Source organism: Globicephala melas, chromosome 18, assembly GCF_963455315.2.
Source record: "Globicephala melas chromosome 18, mGloMel1.2, whole genome shotgun sequence".
NCBI lineage: Eukaryota > Metazoa > Chordata > Mammalia > Artiodactyla > Delphinidae > Globicephala > Globicephala melas.
This window is the reverse complement of record NC_083331.1, coordinates 37,693,367-37,711,659: the sequence shown is the minus strand read 5'-3', so window position 1 is coordinate 37,711,659 and position 18,293 is coordinate 37,693,367. Positions and strand designations below refer to the sequence as shown.

Here is an 18,293-nt window from a genome sequence, read left to right as displayed (position 1 = left end):
TTATGACACTTTTGACATTAACATTTATCAATTAAAAGCTTATTTGCAAATCTAATTTTGTAAGGCTTAAAACATCAAAAAAGTTTTGTGGAAGTCCTCTTGAAATTAATATGCATAGAATCTTGGAAATTCTACTCAAAATTCCTGATTGTACAGATAAAGAGCCTGAGACATCAGGGTATTACCTGATTCCCATCACCAGGCCCTTTGACATGCAGCCCTGTTGCTTCCTGCTTGATGGTGCTATGCCTGGTATCTCTAATACATCAAATTTTAGATAGTAGTGACTTGTGAATACAATAGCAATGTTTATTAAGTTAGTGAGTTAATGGATGAATGGTAGTAAGGCTAATTTTTACTTTCCTCAAATTTAAAACTACCAGATTTCTTTATGGCAAGTTCACCTAGACATTGATACTTTAAATTTGGAAGAAATGTTTTATTTTGTTGTGTCTGTAGTGAATTCAATATCAAGGGAGATATGAGCAATTAATGGATCCTTTTGAGAAAGATGCACTAGCAAATCAAATAATGCAGTTTCCAAGAAAGAACTTTGGATTTCTATTTTAAGAACGCTGAATCCAACATACTGAGTGGTCAGAATCCAGTAAAAAGCTGTTAATGTAAAATTAGTAATTCAATTATAGATAAGTGCTCAAATGCATTAAATAATATAGATTCGTCAAAAACATTTTCCTTAATATGAATAGTTTTTCTATTTATAACTCAAACTTTTCTGCAATTTTAAATGATATGTTTTATACCATAGCAAAACACTTTTTTTCTACCTTCTAGTTAGAATAAACATTGCTTTTTCAGTGTTCTATGTCCCTTAAATTCTTGATCCTTCCCAATAGTAATATTTAAAAATGACAAATGAAGGCTAATTTTTCATTTAACCTTCTTGTAGATAAGTAGAAGATGGGGAAAAAAGTCAAATTGGTAATTTCTACTTTCTCTCCTATTGAAGAATACTAAGGGATGATTGCACAACAAGTTCTCAGGGCTTTGTTACTCATATGTGATCTCTTAAGCCTGAATCTCCCAAAGCAATGAATTATGTTTTTGATGCTTTAATATCCACTAATATTTTGGTGAATACTCTAAAAATACTCTCTTTTAGGAAAATACTCTCTTTTAGGAAAATAATTCATTCTTTGAGCTTGTAATCTTTACTATGAGCTAAATCTCAATTCCATAAGTAAAACAAATATATACTTAACACATTATATCACTACTGTATTTCTTTGTCTAGAATGCAAACTCCTTAGAAAACGTACATGCTTTGAAAAATATAAATTCCTTGAAAATAGGGAGGAAGTCTTGCTCATTTTATTGTTCCAGATTCTAATATATAACAAGTTTTCAATAAATACTTGATAATTATTTGAATGAATCTGAAGAATTTCTCTATACAGTCTACTACTTTGTTCTTGTCCTCTTCTGCTCACAATCTTGAACTCTTGAATTGCTTCCACTGGCCAAAACTATTTCCAGTATTTTGAAAGAAAACAATACATCATCTTACATAATTTTAGGGACATATCCCCACAATTTAGTTTGAAAACGCTGGAACAATGGGAACACCTAGAAAGTTATTGCAGGCTCACTATAATCTAATGTCAGTCTGACACTTCGGCATATGTCTAACCACTTTTCTGCACAAATCTCTGCCTGATCAAACTAGCTGCACTCTTACCTAGACCTGCCTTACATTCTTCTGAATGCTATTACCTCTCCTCTACCAGCCCTGCCTCAGGCCTTCTCCCTCTTTTTCCTTCGCTGCTAATTCTCCTTCAAGAAACTATATGAAAGAAAGAAATCTGAATTGAATCAGAAACAAGGGTCTTACTGGAATTAAACCACCTGCTCTCCATGTGACCCTAGCAAGTCACTTTACTACTGTGATTTCTTACTGGTAAAAATTGGGGTAACTCAGTCTATAATTAAAAGGATTGCTGAAAGACTCAAAAGGGGTTCATGCAGGTCTTAGCACCTATTAAGAATATATATTCTTCTTCTACCAAGAATTCCATCATTCAACCTTGCTTTTGTCAATGAAAAGATGTGGAAAAAATACCTGACCATTCAAACCCATAATGTTTTTGTGAACAATTGAGAGAAAAAAAATTTTAAGTGATATTAAAAGTTACTATTGATTTAAACTTTGGGACACTTTTGTTGAGCTTCAGTCTCTTTTGTGAAGTTTTCCTGACCATCCCAGTCATAAATAAAAGTTTACTTTCCTATAGTATATGTTGGCTACATATATATTTCCTAATATTATAAATATAAATCCATGGATTTACATGTGTTTTTATAATATATCTTTAGGATCCTGGATTCCAAATGACAACAACATACTCAGTATGACTTAGTAAAAATGAATTCAAAACTAGAGGGGAAGGGTTAGAAATATACCAGAAAGGTCCTGGGCTAGTTCATGAAATGGAAGGAAAGCTGATTAGGCATTGGTGGCTAAACTCAGAAAAGTAGAATTCATCAGAGTGAAGCAGATTCCTCAGGAGTTGTCATTTACAATAATATAGATAAACTATAAGAGGGATAGTCCTTTATTTTTGTGTACAAAGCTGCAGCTTTTAAAATCACTCAATTTAAATTCCTTGTTCATTGAGTTATTGCCAGAAGCATGCATAACTTCCATGTGTTTTGTAAAGAATGTTTATGTAAGATTCTAACATCTTTCATCAGGTAGATGGAAGGGAAGATTTCTTAACAGGAACCATCCTCACTGCTCAATTCTGTGGAGAGTTCCTTCCTCAAGCTGCTCCTTTCCCAATTTATCAACATCCATGTTGCCTTTGTAAAAAGTAGAGAGATATACTGAAAATATGTACATGAAAACCCAATTACAGCATAATTACTGAGCCCATATATGTCTGACTAAAGTCACATTTGTTTGTAATCAAACATACATCCAGTGACATGCCAGATTCAGACTACATCTAGGATAAATTCCTTCAGTCTAGTGAAATAAAGAAGTCTGATAAGGTAAGCCCACACCTAAGTGGTTGTTATCATAAGAACTTCCCTCTCCTTGAGGCTTTAGTTCTTGGTCAACTATATATAAGGAATCACGCTATCTGCTATAGGAGATTAAAAACATACCCAACACAAAAGAAACAGAAAAAAAATGAAAGCCTCTGGCACACTTCCCTTATAAATTTGTCCTTTCCATTCACACATTTTTTATGTGTGTATAGTAATTCAGCTATTTTTCCTCTTTACAGTTTTCACTATATTTAATATAAGAAAAATCAATGCAGAAAAGTAAGCGGGGTATCTCAGATCTGGTTTGATGCTGAATAGAGTTAAGAAATGAATATGAATCCCTGTATATTACCTATCTGTTAAACTCTGAAATATGAGTTTTTCCAAAAGATATAAATCATAAAAATAACCTTTCATGCAAAGCCTATATTACTATATATTACCTTGAATGTATATTCTCAGTTCACTTCCTTATAAGTAGGAAAAATACTTCCTTATAAGTAGGAAAAATTACAAGTAATGATTAAAGAGAAAGCCTACAGTTATGGGTTTATGGAAGATTCAAAGAAAGGTTGTTGTGATTTTTCAGTTTCATAATCTCTTTTAATCCCCATGGCAATAGCTCTTTACTACGTCCGTATTTCTATGGAAGTGAAACCAGTTTTAAATATTTCTGCTAAATCAGATTTTATTGTACAAACATTTAATTTTAGTATCACTAATAAGTTAGACATGCACACATAGAATCAATGTAACTTCCCAATTTTGTACATTTAGATTACTTCAGTTATTTTCTGCCATATAACACGGGATGCATTTTTTAAAAGCTGATTTGACAGAATACTTTTTTTAAATTAATATTTATTTATTCATTTGGCTGCGCCGGGTCTTAGTTGAGGCACATGGTACCTTCTTTGCGGCATGCAAGCCCAGGTTTGATCCCTGGTCAGGGAACCTCCGTGTTGCAACTAAGAGCCCACATGCCACAAGTAAAGATTCTGCATGCCGCAACTAAAGATCCTGTATGACAGAATACTTTTAAGCAAAAATAGTTGTTAAAGTTAAGTTGAAAAGAAAGCTTTGTTTTGGAAATTTTAGCAATACTATTTATCAAACACTTTATGATAGTTTCTATGTTCCAGGCAATATACTAAACTCTTTCAAATATTAATTCACTGATTATTGCACTCATATAAGCACTATAGAGATGTTAACACATTTACTATTTCTTTGTTTCACAAATGTTGAGACACTCACAAAATCATTGGCTTCAAATTAAAACATAGGGGACAAAGACAAAAATTCAATAGTGACCACTGAAGACTAAAATAAGCTTTGTAATTCCACCTTCATCTCCATTATCTTTACGAACTCCACCCTTGAAAGATATGATGACTCTTCAATGAACTATTCCTCTGTTATTAACCATGTCTGCTCATCTCTTCATGTTACCTGTTTAATATTCATTCAATAATAAAATCATTTAAATATTTGCTCAAAAATTAAAAGTGAGGAATTAAACTTGCTACCAAGAATGCAGGAATGGTATCTTAGGAAAAAAACATAAAATTTGGACCATTTGCTGTTTTGCAATATATATTATTACACTTGTCAAATAAAATAGTATTAATATTTATCATTCTATTAGATTATTACCCTTTAAAACTTGAAGTTTTTGTTTTCTAGTGATCTCTATAAATAATTGCAAGGAAATAGTAAGTATTTTGTTTCCATTCATTTAATTTACTGTGGGAAAATTAGTAAGTTTTCTGGTTCTGAAGCTTTCTGACAAGAGTGACACAGTTGAAACCACTCAGCAATTAAAGTGTATGCTGAAATGTAGAAAAAACAAAATGTTTCAAAAGCATAATGAAGAAACACCATTAATATAAAGAAGGAAATGTCTACCAAGAGAGCCAGTTGTAATTACAACAATGGGTGTGATATATGCCTCAATTAAATTGCCAGTTTAATTGAGAGTGGACTCCTGGATCATTTGTGTCAACTGAGAAATATCCATAACAGGAGGTCATCAGAGCTGAGCCCAAACCACTGACAAAAATGAAAATGCAGTAAGTACAGTTTCAATGGGAAAATTAACATTGTTAGTTTACACACATTTCAAGATTTTTAAAAGTAATTATTTCACCTAGTATTTAGTAGGTAATCTATTATTTAATAGGTAATGAAGTTGCAAACACCAGTTTTTGGTGCAATAATCATCTGTCACTCTCATGAAAAGTCACTAGATTTTATCAAATATTTTTCAGGAATAAGAATCAATGCCAATTAGGAAAGCTTTTGGGGGAAATGATTCATGTTCATGGGGATATAGGTAGGTGTTAGTACATTTTCACAGTATTAATAATTGTAATGATATTGAAAGATGTATTCATTTTTAAGCAGTATAAAAAATGATCACTAAAAAGCAAATACAAGAGATTCCATATGGTATAATTCCGTGCATATAAAATGTCCAGAGAAAAAAGTAAATTTAGTGGTTGCCCGGGGGCAAATTTGGGGAGATAGAGGTCAACGGTAAATAGGAACAAGGGATCTTCACTGGGGTGATGCAAATGTTCCCAAACTACAGTGATAGTTGAACAACTTGCTAAATTTACTAAAAATTGTGGAATTGCACACTTAAAATGAATTAGTTAAATGATATCTAAAATATGACTCAACAAAGCTGTAAAAAAATAGTCACTAACCTTTAAAGGTGAAGTTTAAGTTTACAACTTAAACTAGTGGTTTGCTGTGAAGTTGAAACTAATGTTTTGGGTACATTACTTATCATCTATGAAACAGTTTCTTCATCAATGAAATGAGGATAAGAACAACTACTTCATAGGGTGATTTTGAGGGTCAAAAAAATCCATGAATAAAAGCATGTGTGAAGTATTTAACACATAATAATTACTAGGTATAGTAGCTCTGGGTACTGATATGGATTCACCAAAAATAAAGAGGTATCTTAACCCGAGGGGAACAAAAAACCTATCCTTAATTGACTGGTAGAGAATGGTAGTTAGAAAATGAAACGGTTTGTATTAATTAGAATTCTCATACAGGACACCTTACCACTCAGTGGTAACTACTCTCATCTCAAATTCTGGCAAAAGATTCACAAGAAAGAAGGAAAGGAAGGAGGGAGTGAGGGAAGAAGGAAGGGAGGGAGGGAGGAAGGAAGCCTTACTAATTCACCAAGTTTGAAATGTCTTTGATCTTGAGTTAGAGAAAAATACAAATAATGAAAATGTAGTGTGCAAAATATCTCTGCATATGTGACAAATACTATTAAAATATTATAAATAAACAACATTTAAAGTTTTGTGCATATTTTCAAAGAATTCTGGGCAAGTACATTTTGATGTATGCTTACATAAGGTTTCATTTCATTGTCTTTAAAATACTTTTGTCTCTTTTTCAAATCAATCTTGATTCCTGGAATGAGTGGTAGAAGATTAAAAAGAATCCTAACTGAGCCATGTAGGAGCTGTGTGACCTTGAAAAACGTTCAAACACTGAGCTTTAATTTTCTTAGAAATGGGGATAGAAATCAAATTTAAACATTTTTGTGGCACTCAAACACACAATCTTATGTGAAATTAATTTATCAATTTATATGGCTATTGACAAAAAGAAAATCATGTTTCTATTATTCTCTTTGTAAGGAGAAAGGAGACATCAGGCAAAGTCTAGGTTGGAAACATGAGGGTGAACAGGAAATTACACCTGTATTATGTCACTCCACAGGGATTATCTGTGCACCTGACAGCACCAAAAGGACAGTAGACAAACTATAAAAAAGAAATCAAACTTAACAAATAGTGAGAACTGCATACATCAAGTTTAAATTTAAAGCTGTCCTATTTCACTTGGCTGGCTCTGACTGTTTATGTTCATGTCTGCTAACAGCATCAATTATATATATTCTGCAGAGAGCATTTCATTAAAGTGATCAATGTTTTCATTCCTATGGCAAAATGTGTGTTTTAATGTGTTATTTTTCTACTGTACAAGATGAGGAAGCAGAAATATTTCTGGATTTTAACCATTATCATAAGACGAAGTGGTTCCAAAGAGAGTTCATTTTCTAAAACAATAGCTAGTGCTGAGAAAAGAATATTAAATTCCTTTCACTTGAAGTATTTCAAACTTTTTTCAAAGAATATTTAGTAGAAGTTGCATAAAGAGTCAAATAATTTATATAAATTTGGTTATTACCCAGGGCCACAGGCCCCTGGAAGATTTCATAGATGGACTCACAGAGTCTATGGAAACTTTGAACTATTTGCAGTTCTGAAAAAATATATGTGGGTGTATGAATTTTTCTGGAGAATGCACCTATACCTTTTAAATGATGCTCAAAGTAGTCCAGAATACAAATGTTTAAGCACTGTTGGTTTTGAAATAAAATATTTAAAGTAACAAATATATTTCTGTTATATTAATAACCATTTATATGCTTAAGGCTATCTCACATTTCCAAAATGATTAAAATAAGTAATTGCCAAAAGGCACAATATTACATGCATGCATTTAATACATATATTTAAGAATAACCTCTTAAATGTAGCAATTAATAGTTATGATTTATAAATGGGTTAATTCTAACACTGTTAATCTTCTATATAAGACAAGAGGTAATTATGTAAAGAAAGTCACAAATGATTATCAAAACAAAATTTTGCCAGCATTTATTGTTTTCAGTATTTTAAAAATATTATTTTAAATATTTAATTTATTATTAAATATATATTTATACTTAAAGTAGAAAATAGATGACTTTTCTGGGCTACAAGGACATTACACTTATATATCAAGTATTATTTTGTATAACGAAGCAACAAAAAAGTTAGTTGTTATTTTCCTTATTGTATAGGGAACACACTTTGTTCTATTTTGCAAGTATATATGTTTAGGAGAAAAATAAACAAAATAAAATAATTTAATTAACTGTAACATGCATCTTACCATATAACAAGATAAAGTGAAATTTCATTTGAGAAAGTATAAGTTATAATTACTTATATACATTAAAAGAACAACTCCATCATCAGAGTCTTTGGTCATTCATTTGTCCATATTTATGCACCTACTATGAACAGGAATTCTGCCAGATTTCTTTTGAATTTTCAGTATGTTATTAAATCTCATTTGGTATACAAAACTCTCAATTTTACTCCCTCCATTCCAAAGAAACCCAGTTACCTTACAGATCTTCTATGCAAAAGGTTGTAAGTGCAGCATTAGAAACACATCAAATTATGCGTAAAGATACCACTTGGCAAAAACAAGCACCATAACATAGGTGAGCGATAAATATTTATTAAATAAAAGATGTGTGGAATTGTTTTTTTCCCTGATGTAGTTTTTTTTAAAGTAGTCAAAAGTTAAAATAATGATTCATTTACACTAACTGGAAAATTCTGAATTTTTTATGTATTCATGAGAAAATGGTTACTTGTACATTTTCAAAAACTAAGTGTTGTGCTCTGCTAAAGGAAATATATTTAAATATCAAAAGCAGATATAGCAAAAATAATGACAGTCTATGATACTTAGGTTGATAAAAATTAATTAATGATAATAATTCCAAAGATTCCACCTATTCAAAACTTTAAAACAGAAAATTGATACATTATTCAAATAATAACAAAAGTAAATGTTGGCTTTAGAATATATATTAAATTCTGATTATATAATAGATAACTAATTGATTATATTTAATAAATAACAAAAATTAAATTTTTAGAGTGCAGAATTAATGTTTCAATAATTCTCTCTATAAATATATGTATAGAAATATATTCTTCTATATACACATGCATACAGATTATAAGATATTTATATCTGTACATGTAAATATATGAACATATACCAATATACAGATACATCTCTGAGATTAGGCACTTTATTTCTAGTTACCAAAAATAAAATTAAAAGCATACACTAAATTAGCTGGTGTTGTCTATCAGAATATCTTGTTAGGTATAATATTCATTCCTTTTCTCCTCCCAGTTCTTATCAGTTAAAAATCATTTGCTTCTTCTAAAATGTGACTAATAATACTTATTTAATCCTCCACGTTAACGTCAGAATGCATTTTTGAAGTGAAAGTAAGTGGTGAAAATTATTTGGATTTATTGTGTTAATGTGTTTTAATGTTTTAACAAAATATGCATTATTTATGAATAAAAAAATATGGGCAAAATCCTTGTAGGGAATTATAGCTCATGACAAAATATGAAAGAGGAAAGGAATGGATAGAAATGCTGGATAGCATTAAAACAGTAAACAGTTTCAAAGAACTAATCAAAGGGGAAAATACATATTTGGAATCACTTTTTTCTTCTCCTACGGGAAAAGCACCTTGTTATCCCTGGCTGTTTATTATTTAACTAAGATACCAACAAGCCACTTGCCCAGCTTCTGATGATTCTAAGATTTGATTACTTCAGTATTCAAAATACGTTTCATTACATGGATGGAAAGTAAATTTAAAAAAGTGTTCTGTTTTGTGTGTAGCATGAAAATGTCAATGCAAGCTAAAAATATTTTCATTTAATTACATTTGCTGAATGGACCTGAGTGAACTTACGTTTTTAAGGGAAAAACATCTGCAAAAACAAAACAAAACAAAATCCGGCAAAAAGGGCAGAATGGGCTAAATCTCTCTGGGTTAAACTCAAGATAACTTTAAGACCAACAGCAATTTTGTAGCATGACTTCCACATTTATAATTAGTAAGTTTTCATCTTGGCTAATTCAAATGAATATCATTACAAAATGGTTTTCATATAAAAACTATTTGGACCTTCTAATGACAACAATTTTTTGCTTGTTTTTAATAAATACATAAATAAAATAATCAATCTGCAACTGAGAAGATTATGTGTGATAAAATTTAATTCAACTCTCCATTTTTTATAGCTGTAAATCTAAACATAAAACACAGCAAATGCATATTTATCCCTCCCTAGCAATGCAGAGTACATGTGTTTCTCTGTGCAAATAGCCAAGTGGTTGTATTCCAACAGGTTTCAAGAGTGACATTAAAAACTGTGTTGGGGCTTCCCTGGTGGCGCAGTGGTTGAGAGTCCGCCTGCCGATGCAGGGGACGCGGGTTTGTGCCCCCGTCTGGGAAGATCCCACATGACGCAGAGCAGCTGGGCCCGTGAGCCATGGCCGCTGAGCCTGCGCGTCCGGAGCCTGTGCCCCGCAACAGGAGAGGCCACAACAGTGAGAGGCCCGCGTACCATAAAAAACAAACAAACAAACAAACAACAAAAAAAAAATGTGATGATACAGGGATTGCCCCAGAATCTGATTTTTCTTAGAAAAATAAGTGAGTCTATCCCTCAGTGGACTAACCTGAACCAAATGTGGATATTTATATTTACTATATTTGAGAGTCTAGCCTTACATTTTAATGGGATGTCAAAAGTAACATATGCCAAATTTTTTCTTAAATATCTATGTAACTTCAGTAAATAGAGCATAAAAAAGTTTGATGAACAGACCTACATATATTTTCTCCACATTATCTCCATGTAACTTCTTCTCTGTAGTCTAGAACACTCAGTTAAAGTGCAAATTGCTTGACATTCCAGTTTGGAAAGTGGACATAATGAGTAACTAGGGCTTTGAGGGGGAAGCCCATTTGGTGTCATTTAGCCAGGTTGCACAGGTGTGAGCAATTCATCACTTAGGAGAGCAGCCTCCCGATTAAACAAGGGCTAGCTCTTCACCACACTGCATGTTTTGACTCATCATTTTATCAATAAGATTAAATTCAGGGACTCCTTATTAGAAAATCAGAGAACAATTTCAAAAAATGTTCACAAATAAATTCAACACAAAATCTCAAAGTTGTAGAAAACAATTTCTGAAACTTTATTGTGAATTTTAAGGTACATTTAGTAAAGGATGTTTTCCTTAATATAATTAATTAAAATAAATTGGAAAGAAATGCACATACTACTTTTTTAAAGCAAGGATAAGTACAGACTTTTGAGGCCACAATATATACAATTATATGAGTGCAATAAGCTTCCAAATACATTAGGTATATATCTGTTTAAATAAATAGTAGAATACTTGTTTGACATATGTGAGTCATACTGATTACACCAAAAATGTTTTACAAAATATAGTGAAAAATGGAACGTTATACATTTTGATATACAACTTTTTAAATACTTTATATATGCATTACTTAATTCAAATTATAGTGTACAGAAGTCCATTTTAATGAGGACAAGTTTTGTGTTTTTAACACTGTTCAACAAATATAGATATTAAGATGCATCCCTACACGTTACTAAATTCCCATTCAACTTAAATCACTAGCACAGGGAAGAAAAAATTCTACCAGTTATTAACAGTAATCATTTTATTGATAAATTATGAATATAACACACTGCAACATTATTTTGGCTAGTTAAAATCTAAACTATATCAGCTAATTCTTGAGCCAAATTTTTTGTGTGTATATAAAAATTTAATTTGAAATCAAAATAGAAAGATATTGCTGCATTGAACTTCTTATCTACTCTTCACTATACTTATTTTAAATAATACCTTTAATTATCAGTTTTCCATTGGGAAAATTTTCCCTATAATTCTTTAATAATAACGCTTGTGTAGTGCCCTATTATGAATCTCAAGAGTTCATTTCACCAAGTAGCAATAGAATATACTGTACTGTGAATACTACCTACAGAATAATGATATTATAGAAACAGGTGATGTCAAGTGTTTACATTTAAAATTATTGATACATTGTAACACAATAAGAGAGATTATTTTAAGCCACATTTCATCATATTTAGCATACAGTTAACATAACAATTTGTTTGGATTATGTAAAAATGTGGCTATTTTGCAGAAGTAAAACTGAATATAAATTACCAGGGTTGTTGTTGTTTAATTGAAAACAAATGTTTTATTTTTTGTAGGGTTCTTTTAATAATAAAGGAAAGTACAGAAAAAGAATTAAACATATCCACCTATCTTAGAGTAGTGAAGTGGGGAGAGGGATCATGCAATGATCATTCTCTAAAAATTATTTGGACAATAATAATTGAAAAGATGCATTTTGCATTTAAATAATGAAAAATGTGCTTATTTGAGTATGTCTACAAAAGCTTCCTGGTAATATTAGAACACAAGCATAGAATGATTAGGAGCACATTATCACTTTCTTTTTACATTTGGACTAGAAAAGCAACATAAAGAAACTTGTTGGCTGTGAACTGATATTGCATTTTTATGTTTTCAGAATATTAAGAGATAAACATATCTAAAAGCATATCTAAAAACAAGCAAGACAAGTTAAATTCTCCTAAACCTCCCCAGTACCAATTGCCCACCGTTTTAACAGAGCAGCACCACATGTCAAGCACCCAGTCAATCTCTATAACTCACCAAGTTGCCTTTTATTGGTCAGAATGAAAAGCATAGACATTTTCTATCAGAAGTCAGTTGATATGGAGGACACACACACATGCAGACTTAACCTACTTTTAGTGTAGGCCATAAACCTGTGAAGCATGAGCTTTGCCTTACTAACTATGGCACCTTATTTTTCTGTCAGAGAGAAATGCCATCAGAGCTATTAATTCATTTATGTTAGGAATAAATGTGCTCACTTATGAGTAGGGGTATTACTTCTGTTCATATTTGCATTAGGGTGTGTGTGTGTTGTTAAGTTTTCAGGGTAGTAAAAGATTAAATATACTTCAAGTAACATGTGATTGCCAAAGAGTAATCTTATTTCTTCCCCTGTAAAATGAAGGGTTAATTAAGCAAATTGCTATGTCTTCTCAGCACTCTGTGCTTTAAAACCTTGACAGGAGCAAAGCATGATTTGTTTAATTATAAAGTATGTGGACATTCACACTCAGTGAAAACAGTTCCAGTCTCTTGACCGCTCTCTCAGAAACTTGGATACTAAATAATAGAGCTTCAAATATTCTTTCTTAACTTTTTGAAGTTAAGTGAATATAAACAAGGTTTCATAAACTACAAATATCCCTAAACTGGGTAACAAATTTATTGAAAGCTTAAATACAATCATCTCATTTTATCTACATCTAGAACTCCATCATTATGGTTAATAGACTTTATAATTCTATTTTACTACCATTCTGTATATCAAAACTCATTTACAATCACTTCAAATACAGTATGATTAACAAGTCTGTGATTTCCTTTTCAAATGATCATCTTAAATTTAGCATATTCCTGATCCTTTTAGTTTTAATTACTATTTTAAGAGACAATATTTTTTTTAAAAAGCTTTAAAAAGTTCTGTGAATTACTAGAATCCATTGCCTAAGTGAGTGAACGTGTAAAAGTGATACCGAGTAAGTCATTTCCGTATTGCTCTAGTTCATTTTTGCCAATCCATGCATGGCATTCAATTACATTTTGTGATTAAAACAATAGAATGCACGCAATTAAGGATAAGAAACACTTTTTTTACTGAAGAGACATCTTAAAAAATCACACTGTCAAAAATCTGAAATTAGTACCCACATCAGAAGTCTATGTAAAAGTATACTCAACAGCTTGCCAAATTAAAATCCCAAAACTAATTTTATTAAAGTGCAACTACAGAAAAAATCAATTTGCAATAAGAACAGTTAAAAAGTTCTCAGATAACTTGAATCAATAAATATACAGTCTTAGTAGTAAAAAATATTGCCATAAATCTACTTCTATGATAGATAAGCTTCATAGCAAGAAAAAAACAACAGCTGGAGGTAGGGGAGACGTCAACACTTTATAGTTAAATGTTTTTATTAAAACTTTTGGTAAGGTATGAAAATATATTTTCACTTCAGAGATATTTCATACAGCAATAGGTATATAACAGTATATGAGACCTGCGTGTATTCATTGCATCTCATTTTCTTACTGTGGTCACAGACTAACTATACCCTTTCTGTGATTATTTTTAACAGATAAAAGTGGTTGTAATTAAATGGACAAAATCATACACTGAATACAATACTGAATCACTCAGTTGAATCAATTCTTGTTATTTGCGAAAAATGAGTTATGTATTTGATGAGAAAAATTATACCAGCTTGAGTAACAGAATTATTCTCCACTTCCCTTTTCATCCACTTTCTTGATATTCTGAATGTGTAAAGGCTAGAAATTGGTGTCCATTTGCCTTTTCTACCACGTCACTGCAGAAAAAACCATTACAGAATTTTCACTCCACTAGTGTAATGTTGTCTAGTTCTAATTAATCCTCTTATGTCATTCCTCAGCTGTCTGGAATTGATGTATATTAATGCATAATTGTGGGAGTAGAAAACAAAGCACATGCTGGAAAGCTTCTGCTCTACTCAAGGCAGAAATTTCCAATGCTAAGACTATTAAATTTGGCTCTTGTAATGTTCGTTTGGATAGAGTCTGCCTGTCACCGTTATAACCAATAGGCATAATGTCTCTACAAATTATCAGCAACACCCAGAACGTCAATGCAAGATTAATCTAGTTTCTCACAAAGCCTTGTGTGTCTAGTCCCTAGATAAAGGAGAACTCCAGCTATATTTTAAGTCATCTGGAAAGCTAAATCAACACATCATGTTAGGGCAGTAACATCAGCATGCCAGGGTTTTAGTTTCCAAACCCCAACTGGGAACTCCATCACAGGACTATAACCTATCGTGAAATCAAAACAGTTTGGCACTCTTCTACCTGAATCTGATAAAAAGTGATTACTACAAGTATTTTTGCTTTTATGTTTGGTCTCATGAAATGTGAGTTACATCAAAAAGTGTCGTTTAAAAAAATTACTTCTCTATAAATGACTCTTTAAACAAATATACAGACAAAAATGATACCTGTCATCCCTATTGCTTTCTAGCCTTGCATATGTTTTTGAGTTCAAAGTAAACTTGCCTGTATGTCTTTGAGTACATATCGAAGAATTATGCTTTTCCAATCTCTTACCTTAATAATTTAAACCAAGGAAATCCTGCCACTCTAGTTCATTGACAAATTCACAGGTGAATTTAGCTTTCTTGTATCAATGGTGGATCTAAAATCTTACCAAATTCTTGTCTAATTAACAACATAAAATCTACATTTGGTCAACATGTTCAATACTGGTCTTTAATTAGAATAATTGAAATTTTTCTGCCTACTGAAGCTTATTAGTAAGGGTCATCAAGAAAAAGCTGCTGCCCAAAATAAAGTAAGCACAATCAAAATGTAAGCAATGTGAGCTTCAAAAATATGGACTTTTGGAATTTTAAGTCAATCTGTCTCATATCAAGAGACATTTTTCAAAAGAGCAGATCCTTGTTATTCTCTAGGAATGTGGCAGAATTTATATTCTAAATAAGAATAGCATCCATGAGTAATGCAACGATCCACATGCACTACACACAGTGGACACAAAGTTAGCATGTTGTTCCAAGGATCAGTTTCCTTTGCCAAATGGAATAGGGAAAACTGTGCAACCAGAACTCTCAGCTATTTCGTTTTCACCTTCAAATGCACCTCAAATTAAAACTGCAATTTTCTCATTTAGGAATTTTACCAAAATGCATCCATTATAATAATCCATGATAAACAAATTTTATCTGACTATATGGCTGAAATGGTTCTCTCCAATTCTCAGATTTAAGGGGGATCCTGAATGTCCAACATGTGGTTGACAAGTGTTCCCCATCTCTTGTTAGAGTTTTAGGCAAGGACACATTAAGAAGCCAGTAATGAAATATGGTAGATTTATAAAACTGTATGGAATTACTGGATACTTTTTGTAGTTGTAGGTGATAAAACTGGAAAAAATTTAGGGCTAAAATTTTATAAACAATAATAAAAGCTTATTATACACATTTCTAAATACACATGAAGATAGGTCTCCTAGTGCATTACGGATAGGTTGGGAAAAGGCACATGCTGAGCTTAGTGGACAAGTTTGTGCAGAGGTGGATGTTGCTTCTGATACACTGGAGAGCAGGGGCTGGAATAAAAAAAAAATTTAAAACAGGAAAGCATCATTCTAGTCTAGTGGAGAAGAGAGATCTTTTTATCATCATTATTGCTTGACCGCCCCCTCTTCTAGATGCCTCCTTATAAAGAGTAGTTAAAAAAAAATCACAAAATTCTTCTATTTTGAAATTAGCAGAATGTTTGAAATTCACTGCCAAAATATACTGTTTGTCAAAAGTATCCAGAATGCTACTGCATAAAACACACTAATGCTATTACTACTCTTACTATGTAATGTCCATGAATGTTCACTGTACACTGGAAAGAGCCACACATGCCTCAGGTATGGCTGTATCATCAAGCCATATGCTTATTGTCGAAATATGTACCCTAAAGGAATTTAAAACAGAAATGTTAAATTAGACTTCAGTTTTTCTTTTTTATCTTTATACAAATAATTTATTTTGGGCACAAGTGACTCTTGGTGACATGCCACAATTTTATTTTTTAAACTAGAAGTTCAATCATAGAGGCAGTATTGCTTAGCAACTACAAGCAAAGCCTCCGGTGTAAAACTGCTAGGGTTCAAGTCCTAGACTACTCTCCATTTACAAGAACTGTGACCTTAAGCAAATCATGTAACTTCTCCTCAGCTGGAAAAGAGGGATGTTAACAATACTACCTGACCCACAATGTTATTGTTCCTATTTAAGAAGTTAATACATGTAAAGGGCAGAGAAGAATGCCAGGAGCACAGTGAGTACTCAAGTAAATGCTGGCTGATTGTCATTATTTGGTGTTGGAAATCTACTTTCAAAGCATTGCAAATGAAGTTACTAGAAATAAAGGGATAACAGTGCCAAAGGGAATATTGCGATCTTCTCTTTACAGATTCCCAAATATCTTCCACTTCTCCCATGAAATTGTTTGCTATTTAGCTGAAATTAGTGTGGGGTTTTTTTTGGCCAGTGACTTTTATAAACGTTTAAAAGCATGTTTTACATTTTTTAGTGATAATGACTAATCCTGTTACTCAATAGTTAGTTTCAATCACAATTCATTAAGATTAATGAATTTATTCTTTTTAATGTTAGCTTTTCCCCTATATAGGCTACTCTAACTCTGTTATGGTTTTCTAATGTTGCTTTTGTCTAAATTCCTAACAAATTTATTTCTCTTCCAGGCAAAACATTGGAAGGCACAGTCTGCACAAGTTCATTAATCTACAAGCAACCAATTCCAAATCAGATGCCAGTGGGCATCATCTCTTTGTCCTTTTACAATAGAGAACTGATTTGATTAATCATATAGCTGTGATTCACTGTATTGTCCACAGAATGGCTGACTCTGACAAAGCTCCATAAACTCAAGAGATTTTAAGCCTTGGCCTGTCCAGTTTCTCACTTTGTCAGAGATTGCTTACATCTCATTCCACCAATTACTGCCCAAAATAGCTAAAATGCCTCTTATGCAAAAATCATACGGTATTCATTTGACATTCATCTATTTCTTTTATATTACTTATACATTCTTTATAATTTGCTGTCACCTGCATTGTGACATTAAATAGTCTTGCGATTTTTTAAATAACCTACATATGACCTTACATCCAGGGAATAAATACCTAGAAAACAGATCATGTCCATATACTCATACGGTTAAGGAAGGCATCTTTGTTGCTGTATACTCAGGATGTGAGCATTGGATGAAGTTGCTTAAAATGAAAAAAAGAATGTCTTGTGGCCAACATGTGGCATCTCTGCAAATATACCTCCTCCATCTATATCAACTTCCCAAACTTGCAAAGTAACTTCTAAACTCATCCACCTACAGCATAAAGCAGTCTTTTTGTAATACTTCTACCAAAAACACGGATAGAATTGAGTTTTCCTAAAGTTTTTGATAAGATGAAAGAGTGTAATGAAGTAAATAGTGATAAATGCAAGCAAATTTTGAGGTCCAGAAATCATTGAGATATTATGGGAGCAAGTACTCCTAGGCTTCTCTCCAAGTTTCAGAATCATCCTTGTAGGGCCGTTTCTGCAGTGTTCTGGAGAAAATGTGGTAGGCTGTGCTATGGCAATACATAGTTCTAGTTCATATTCCTCTAAGCAAATACCACTTGTCATTTGACATTCAGGTGGCATATTTGGGGGCTACTTCAGCTAATTTGAAATTCAATCCTTTTATTCCCAAACTTGATTTTCCTTCAGATGGACAGTTATAATTATTTACATTTTTCTTCAACTTAACTCTATTTTGTCTTTGAATGAACAGGTTACCAATAAAATCGTTGAGTGTTATTCGATTTAATT

The 18,293-nt window shown here is 32.1% G+C and overlaps 1 protein-coding gene across 13 annotated transcripts in view; it reads right to left on the bottom strand.

Annotated features, from left to right (window-relative positions):
- Positions 1 to 18,293, bottom strand: part of PCDH9 (protocadherin 9) — a 976,220-nt gene that overhangs the window by 936,193 nt on the left and 21,734 nt on the right. The gene's annotated exons all lie outside the window — the stretch shown is intronic.